We start from the raw sequence: 8,920 nt of genomic DNA on the forward strand, positions 1-8,920 counted from the left end.
TGCAGGAGGGGGTGAGGCTGTAAAGGGGGTGAAAGAGCAGGAAAGAGGGTTCAGGGTACGGGAAGGGGCTCTGGCTGCAACGAGGGGGTGGGGTGGGGACTGGGTGAGGGCTGTAAAGGGGTGTTGAAGGGCAGGAATGAGGGGTTCAGGGTACAGGAAGGGGCCTCCAGGCTGGGTAGGGGGTTGGGTGCAGGAGGGGTGAGGGCTCCGGCTTGGGGTCTGCGTGTAACCTTCCCCTTTCCTTAGCCATGTGTCTGAGCTGCCAGGGCAGCAAGTACAGGCCTTGCTGCCGAAGCACTGACAGTATCCATGACGCTACACCTGGCCCTCTACTGACAGCTCAGGGTGTTTGGCGTCCTCTGGCACTGAGACGCCACACAATAATTACAGGGTTTTCTAATGGGTTAAAGCAGAACTTGTGGAGAGATAACACGTCCCTCGTGGGTCTGGGGTTTTACAGCACGAACTGGCTCTGCGTGTGGGCACAGTGCATTGTGTTTGAGTGATACCACAACGCCTGAAACACACAACTCCCCATCCTGGGGGTTTTCCATCCCCCCTGATTCCTTCCATGGGGGGCACTGACCCGGCTCCTCTACGGCCAGATGCTCCTGATGGGCAGCAGTCGGGATGTTGGAGAGGTTCTGTTTTTCTGTGACTAGTGACAGCCCCAAAGTGACTCCCACCAGCCCCCATTGCCTTGCCCTGCAGCTGCCAGTCTCTGATCCTGGCCTGGGATTCGATTGAACGAGGCCCCTGGGAGCTGGAGAGCCACTGGTCAGACACTGCAATAATTGTAGCCAGAACATCCATGTCTAGATTTTAAGGCCAGTCAAGACAACTAAATATCCTGTCTAACCCCCATACACGTGACAGGCCACAAAGTCAACCCTGCACTGAGCCCAACAACCAGGATTAACCAAAATATTGCAGCCCTTAGGAGAATATCCTTGTGTGCCACAGACGGAGCATAGGAGAGGCAGAGAGGTACCAATACTGGAGCCCTTGCACTGGAATTGATTTGGTGAGATGTACCCAGCTGATCCAGGCAAGTGACTTGTGCCCCATGCCGCAGAGGATGACAAAAACTCCAACATCCCTGCCAGTGTGAGCTGGGGGAAATTCCTTCCTGACCCCAGCAATGGAGATCAGGGAGACCCTGAGCATGAGAGCAAGGCCACCAGCCAAGCACGGAGAGAAATGGTTTTCTATCTCACCCTGAGAGCACTTTCTTCAGCCCCTCCCCCCGTCCCCTCTTGCCAACCCCATGTGGGGTGGAGAATCCATCATTGCCCTGGGTACTTTGTTCCATGTTTAATCACCCGATTGCAAATGTGTCCCTTATTTCTCATTTTAGTTCTCTGCCATTAACTTCCAGCCACTGGTTCTTGTTCTGCCTTTTGCTGCTGGTTAAAGAACCCTTCAGTACCCAGAATTTCTCTCTTTGGGAGGGGATTTACGCATTGTCTTCAAGTGACCTCTTGGTCTTCTCTGTGATAAACTGAGCAGATTGAGCTCTTGTCTCGCACTGGAAGGCAACTTTTCAGCGCTTTTTCCTCTTCTCTGCCCCCTGTCCAATTTTTCATTCTTCAACTTAAAATGTGGCCAGGATGACTGTGTGCAAAAGTCCAGTGTTGGTCTGACCAATGTTGTACAGAGATAACACTAGTGCCCTATATCTAGTCACTGTTCTCCTGTCTGTACATCCAAGGACAATGACAGCATCGCACAGGCATTTCATGCTGAGCTGTTTGTCCATTATGACACCTAAACCCTTCTCCGAGTCACAGCAGTCTGGCCTTGCTCGTTAGTAAAGCTCAGTGTGTTTGAATGGCCACAGCTTCCCAAGTGTTCTGTAACATGCACAAGGGATTCCCCTCCTCAGTCACCTTCACCTGCTGCTGGTCTCTTATCTCTTTCTTCTTCTCCAGGATCTGCATGTGTCATTGTGAGAGGAGTTGTCCTCCTCTCTTTGCCTGGGAGCGATGTGACCCCCCCAGATGGACTGACCAAACCCAGGATTCCTTCAGCCTGAAAGCAGAGGGGAGCCTTCACCCGCTCCCTCTTTAAGGCTCCAGTCCCAGATCCTAAATTCCCTGACAAAGCACAAAAATCCACCCTGAGCCCAACTCCTCTCTCAGTGGTGATTTCCTTTCTCCCACAAATCTGTCTTGAGGACACAGCCCTGGGAACAGGTGAACACAACCCTGAGATTCCCTTCGCAGCCTGCAAGGGGCAAACGCCCTATTAAACAGCTCGGGAATGTCGTCTTTTTCTTTTCTCCTTTCAAAAGTAACTTCTTGTATTTCTAGTCTCTTTATATGACCCCTCGATTTGCCGCTTCCAATTCTCTGCTGTATACGCCAGCACTGGATCGAGTGAGGTGCCTGGACCCATCCTGTACTGGGTACATGGGGGACTTGCAGGATCAGACCCTAAAATCACTTTAGAGGAAATTCTAACCCCACTCAACCCCGACCTGTTCCTGGGAGGTGTCGGTATTGACCTAGGCCGCCGAGCACCATGGAATGAAGAGACCAATTTTACCAGTAAGTCAGACACCCCGGATGCCCACTGCCTGGATCACCTCCCCCCAGGTGACACGAGTCGCCCTCCAGAGCCATTGCTGGGCCCCAGGGACAGCCACACAAGCCATAGGGATGGACAGCTCCCAGGAATCTCGGCAACGAATCTTCAGGCCGGGGGGTTTCCCCTAGTGCCTGATTCACTCTCAGGGTCCAGCCAGCCAGCAGCTTCCACCCAAGGCTAGTGCGCTAACAGCAGCAGCGTGGCTGGGGGCTCGGCCGGTGACTGGGGCCAGTCGTCTGAGCATGAACCCAGCCAACCCCAGGAGATGGACCCAAGTCACCAGCCCAACCCACCACGCAGCTGCTGCCACTACCCCATTAGTGCGTGAGCTCCCATGGACCACGCTGGGGAGATCCCCAGCTGCAGGGTAGATGCCCCTGAGTGCCTGGCAGGGCACAGCTCCTGGCTGCCTGCCCTGCTGAGTTCTCTACTAGGCTGGGTGGATCTGGGGCCAAGGGTGCTGGGTGACAGGGGGGCATTGGCTGTGGGCTGGGACTGTCACTTCCCCCACTGCCCATCAACAGGATCACAGCAAACGAAACCAGCTCAGCCTGCAGGGGAAGAGTTCAGTCCAGGGCCTGGTGCATTTCTGGGAGCAGGGACGGTGCAGAGAAAGGGCAGATACAGGGCAGCTCTGAACACTCCGCGCAGAACTGCTTGTCCTGACCCACAGCCCCTGTTATCCCAGCCCTGGGCTCCCCTCTCACTGCTCTGCCAGTGCCCCTCACTCCCGATCCACAGACCTCCCCCGCTGTATCTGTGACTTCTGCTACTGAACCACCAATGCGCTGACTCCTCTTGTGAGACATTTCTCTGCACAATACTGCTGCTATTCAGCTACTGACTCCAGGAAACATTTTCCTTAGCCTAGTTCTGTGTGTCACTGGTTTCTATAGCAAAGGCCAGTCCCTGGCCCCTGTGGTCCAGACATCCTCATTCACATCAAGCTTCAAGTTGAGAATCATTTCCCATTCCCGATCTGTGGGAGGGGAGACTTTTAAACGCGCTCTCTGTGCGACTGTACATGTCTAAGCAAAGAGAACAAACCCCAAATCCCCCCTGTGCTTGGGAGCCAGGTTTGCGGTGGGAATTCTGTAGTTCAGATGACTTCATGCCTGGGCATTGTGATTCTTTACCAGTTTCTCTGGCAGTGGGGGAGTTTTTGTGCTCACAGCCGTGATGGCTGAGTAGTTAAGGCGTTGGAGTTGAAATCCAATAGGGTTCCCCTTGCACAGGTTCAAATCCTGCTTACAGCAAGGCCTGTGTCTTAGCCAGTCTCTAACACGGGCAATACCTCTCTACAACCCCTGAGACCACTCTCAATTCTCTCCCCACTCCAATAAATCATACTCTGCTCCCTTTCATAGAGATCCCTGGGACACCACCTCACACTGTGTCCCTGAGGGGTCAGCAAACTCTCAGCACCTGAAGCCTCTGCCACTCACCTAGTGCCCCCTAGATCAGCCATAGTCCTGGTTCTGCTCCTCTCTCTAGTGTGTGAAAGGAACCAAGTCAGCCACTCCATGGGTGCTACAGGGCTGCAGAAGAAACAGAGGGAAAAAAAAAGCTGCCCAGCAGACGCCCCTGCACCTCCCACCTGCTAGCAGGCCTGGCCGACAAGCTCCTCCTCTTCTGCTTCAGCACCTCCCGCTGGCCATTGAAGGGGTGTGCTGGAGGAGTGAGGAGAAGAAAGGGGCGGGTTAGGAAGAGATTTGATGATTTGGGGCAGGGCCTGAGGTGGAGCAGGCATTGAGCACTGCCTGGGAACTCTAAGTCAGCAGCTCTGAGCGCAGAAGCCTTCCCTGAGTCTGAGCTGCCAGGATGCCTGCCGCAGAGCAGGTGCCACAAGTCTCAGCCTCTCTGTCCCACACATGGCTCTGGGCACCACCAGGAATCATTTGGCTCCTGGCACACAAGGCAACTTAAAAGCTGAGTCCCTGGACAGCAGCTCAAACCCCGGCCCCTCCCATTAAGAGCCTGATGTCTACTGACTGAGCTAGCCAGGCTTGCTAAGAACCTCCACCCCCCCTTTCTTCTCCACGGTCACTGCCAATTCCTCCTTCTCTTCCTCCCTCCTGCACCTGAGGGTCACTAAATCTCCTCACCTAGACAGCCAGCCCATCCACTGCACCCCCAATCCCCCATGCCTGAGCCTCCCTGCCAAAGTCCCTGCACCTGGCTCCATAGAATTAATTCTCATGTGTCGCTGGGAACTCTACTTCTTGTGCCCAGAGAGTCTCGGCCCCGCCTCAGTAGATGACCTGAGAAACACAGTGTCTGCCTTTTCTAAAGAAGTGCTTGGAGGGGCTTTTCTCATGTGGCCTAATGGATAAGGGATCTGACTTCAGAGCAAGAGTTGAGAGTTCAAGTTGCTTCATGGTTGTGTTGCTGCAGTTTTACCTTCGTGCTGAAAGTCCTGCTCCCTTCAGCGCTGGAACCTCTTCTTGGCGGCTCAGGCCAATGCTCTGCCTTCAGCTAGAAGCCCTGGGAAGGAGTTGGGGGTTGGGTGTCACAAAGGCTGGGGCATGAGCCGCAGGTGCTTCCAGTCTAGCCTTTGCCCTTCCTGACTTGCCAAAGAAAATGGGCAGCTGCCCGGGCTGGCGTGTTGTAGAGCAGTTTCCCTCTTCCAAATGTGCACCTGTCCCTGTGCTTGAGGGGGCATGGTAAATAGCACCTTGGGAGCCTGGGTGTTTCTCTGCTTCTTGCCAGCTGGGGAAAAGCCTCTTGGGGTAAAATCTCCTTCCCCAGTGCAAAAGTGAGCACTATGAGTGGGAACAGACAGAGGTCACACCAGGGGGGCTGGCCCTGCTTTCCTACCTTCTTCTGATGTTGGCCACAGAGCATCAGCAGCTGCCCTGCATGCTGGTCTGTGGGTCGCTTTCAGTGGGTGTTTGGCCATGGCAGGGAGCAGCCTGGCCGGGGGTCTTTGTGGCTGTCTGCTGGCCATGCAGAGGCATGGTCCTCCCCTCCTCTTGCCCCGCCTTCAGTTGCTCTGTGGCTTATAAACCTTCCCTTGGAGCTGTCAGCACCAGCTGCCTCTGCTTAGGTGTCCGGAGGAGGGAAGGTGTGAGGGGCTCCAGGCTGGGCTCCACCCTCCCTCCTGCTAAGCCCTGACTATTAATCCCGGCCCTGGCACTTCTTTCTTCAAGCACCGTGTGGGCCAAACGAAAAGTGTGGCAGCAAGTACAAGTGCCAAACTTGTGGGCATCAGGTGAAGCAGCAAGAATCCCAACCACCAGGTCAAACCCACAGGACTACAGGCAGCCATAGCCATTTCTATACCCCTATCCATTGCAGCCATCTCAACCAAGACCTGGCTCCAGTGGTGTGAGTCACCCAGCAGGAGGAAAAAGACTCACTCATAAACAACTGGAGACAGGGAAGTTGAGCACTTTGAGCTCCAGGGCTTACCACAAACCAACACAAGGTTGCACTGAGATTTGAATTCAGATTGCAGGTTTCAGAGTCCTGAGTGCTGCCCAGTACACCATGGGACCATCTTGTGCTTCCTTCTCTAGCCATCGGTGACCCTCATCAGGCTGGCTCGTGGAAGGGACTGTTGGCCCTTTACTAAAACTTAGTGGGGTTTTTGGTTGGCTAGTTCCCAGTCCCAATAGAAGGGGGAAGGGTCAATGGGAAATCAGGCCCCTGAGACTGACAGCCCCTGGGGCAATGGTCACCAACTGGTAGGGAACACGTGAGAATTTCTTAATGGAGAAAAATTCCTGGTGAAAATTGGCAAAGCTGTGCAGATTTTGAAAAGTTCCAGTGAATTTACACATGAAAATACAAACAGAGAGACAAACACAAAGAGAGAATGAGAAAATCACAGACTGCACAGACCCACACAGACATAACAAAAACCAAACGCACACAGCACACAGAGCCATATACACATAAGGGAAAGGCATACCAAAACATAGAAAGAACAAATCCACGCCAAAAAATCCAGCAAAAAGCCCACAACAAGAAAGCACAAAAAACTACATACCAAAAGAATACAAAGAAAAAGCCAATCTGCATGCAAAAGTCATATACACACACTCACACAAAACTATGCAAGGCCATCCACCAAAATCCCACAGGAAACACATGCACATCAACACGACAGACGAAAACCACACCAACATACAGAAAGCCAGGCAGGGTTTGAGTGTCACAGCGAAGAGGGTGAGCACAAAGGTGGTTTGGGGAGCAAAGATTGAGGGAGAGTTGGGGGCAGTGCTCTGGGCTCTGCTTGACCCCTTCTGACACAGGCGGCTGGTGGAGAGCAGAGTCTGGTAGATCTGTGGAATCTGCCCTGCTCTCTGTAAAGCAAGGGGACCTCAGTGTCTTCTGAGCTGGAATTGTATTTTCTGCAGGGCAAACTGATTGGCAGAACCCATTTGCTTAAAGAAAGCTAGTGCTTTAGGTGAGGTTTGAATTCACAACTTCAGCATCACTCCACTCAGGACGGCTACTATAGGTCCTGTGCACTAACTCATTGCACCTCTGATGCCCAACTGAGGGTCTTGTCTTCTTGATTCATGGATGGATTAGGGGTTGAGGGGGGTTGCATTAGCTAAAACAAATCCATATTAATGGCTGCAGAATGGCAGCAGCAGAGGTGGAGAGTCTCCTTCTGTGTGATAGAGCTGGTTCCCCCTTCCATTGCTGAGGGGAAGGTTGGTGCTTTGAGCCCACCCGGTGCTGGAATGTCCCATGGGTGAGATTAACAAGACTCTTGAGAAGAGAAGGGAGGGGAAGTCTTTTCTAGTCCTGCCCAACTCCATTGGTCTCCTGTGGCCCTTTCGGCTCTCTGCTTCCCTGCTCAGGAGATGCAGAGACAAGCCCCCATCTGGGTGAGTCACCGAGCGCTGTGTCCCATGGAGTGTGTGTGGGAGAGGGGGAGGGTTGGATTGGGCTCAAGGGGAGAAGGTTGTGTGTGACAGTGTGGTGGAGAGGAGGAGGGTGTGTTCCTTAGGATATAAATGATGGAAAACACAGGGGCAGTGACAGCGAAGCCCCGTATCTCAGTGTTATGACCCTGTGTGGTGCTGCTGTTCACCTTCCCCTCCTATGGTCTCATCTTTCATTGAATCCAGCATTTTTTCACCTGTCATCATCCCTGAGGTGTCCCACATGCCTCAGATACAGAGTGTCCCTCTTAAGAGACGTCGAGGACTGGAACTGATTTCAGCTGCTGGACAGCTCTGCTAGGTCTTTATACATTTGCACAGGAAAATGCTGAGTGTTTAAATTCATTTCAACCATCTCCATCCAGCGAACTCCTGAACATACTGGAGATGGGTCTGGAAATCCATTTTCATTCGAAAAAATTTCTCAAGGGAACCACTTGGATTGTAACTAGGAACCTATTATCCTGCAGGGAAACATTCACCCACTGATCTATCCTCGCAACAAAGAGTGTCATGTATAGCCCAGAGCAGGAACAGTTTTTAAGCTAGGGGTTACTAAACTTTCTCTCTATACAAACACCACAGCTTACAAACTCCCCACCCCCGCTCTGTGTCACCAGAGCACAACAACAACTCTCCTTGGAGCACACACAGCTCCCCAGCTCCCTTCCCATCAGTCTCCCCAGCATTGCTCCAATCCCTTAAAGCAGGGTCTCAACCTCAATTTACCTTAGGGTCAGTGCCAGTCCTCCAATCCTCACAGTGGGCCAGTAATGTCACTCATACCACTCAGAACCCACCCCCCAAAACTCTGCCTCTCACCTGCCTAAGGCTCTAGGAGGGAGTTTGAGTGGGGGGAGGAGGTCTAGGGTTCAGACCCTGGGTTGGGGTTGGGGATTGGGATGCAAAAGGGGTGCAGGCTTTGGGGGGAGTTTGGGTGCAGAAGGGGTGAGAGGCTGGTCTCTTGGAGGGAGTTTGGGTTGGGGAGGAGTTCTAGGGTGCAGGCTGTGGTATGGAGTTTGGGTGCTGGGTGCAGGCTTTGGGCTGGGGTAGGGGGAACAGGAGGAGGGGTGGCAGTGCAGGCTCTAGGAGGGAGATTGGGGGCAGGCGTTAGTGGGTGTGTAGAGGGAGTTGGGGGCAGGCGAATGTGGAGGGGCGTGCAGGCTGTGGGAGGGAGTTTGGGGGCTGGGGTGTGTGGAGAGACGGGGTGCAGGCTCTGGGAGGGAATTTGGGGGCTGGGAGGTGTGGACGGGGTGCAGTTTCTGGGAGGGAGTATGGAGGGAGGAGGGGGTATGTGGGAAGGGGGGGTGCAGGCTCTGGGAGGGAGTCAGGAGTGCGGCTCTTACCTGGGGCTCGAAGGCGGGGCGGGCTGGGGGACCTCCTCATGCTGCTGCCCCCAGGCATCACCCCCGCAGTGTCCCATTGGCTGCAGG

General features: G+C 53.7%; 1 non-coding gene across 1 annotated transcript; it reads left to right on the forward strand.

The window, feature by feature from the left end:
* The first annotated feature begins 3,762 nt into the window (after nucleotides 1-3,762).
* On the forward strand, nucleotides 3,763-3,845 carry TRNAS-UGA (transfer RNA serine (anticodon UGA)). Its single transcript has one exon. It is a non-coding gene; the product is annotated as a tRNA-Ser (tRNA).
* The last annotated feature ends 5,075 nt before the right edge of the window (nucleotides 3,846-8,920 follow it).

The sequence above is a fragment of the Gopherus flavomarginatus genome, chromosome 5 (assembly GCF_025201925.1).
Source record: "Gopherus flavomarginatus isolate rGopFla2 chromosome 5, rGopFla2.mat.asm, whole genome shotgun sequence".
NCBI classification, from domain to species: Eukaryota; Metazoa; Chordata; order Testudines; family Testudinidae; genus Gopherus; species Gopherus flavomarginatus.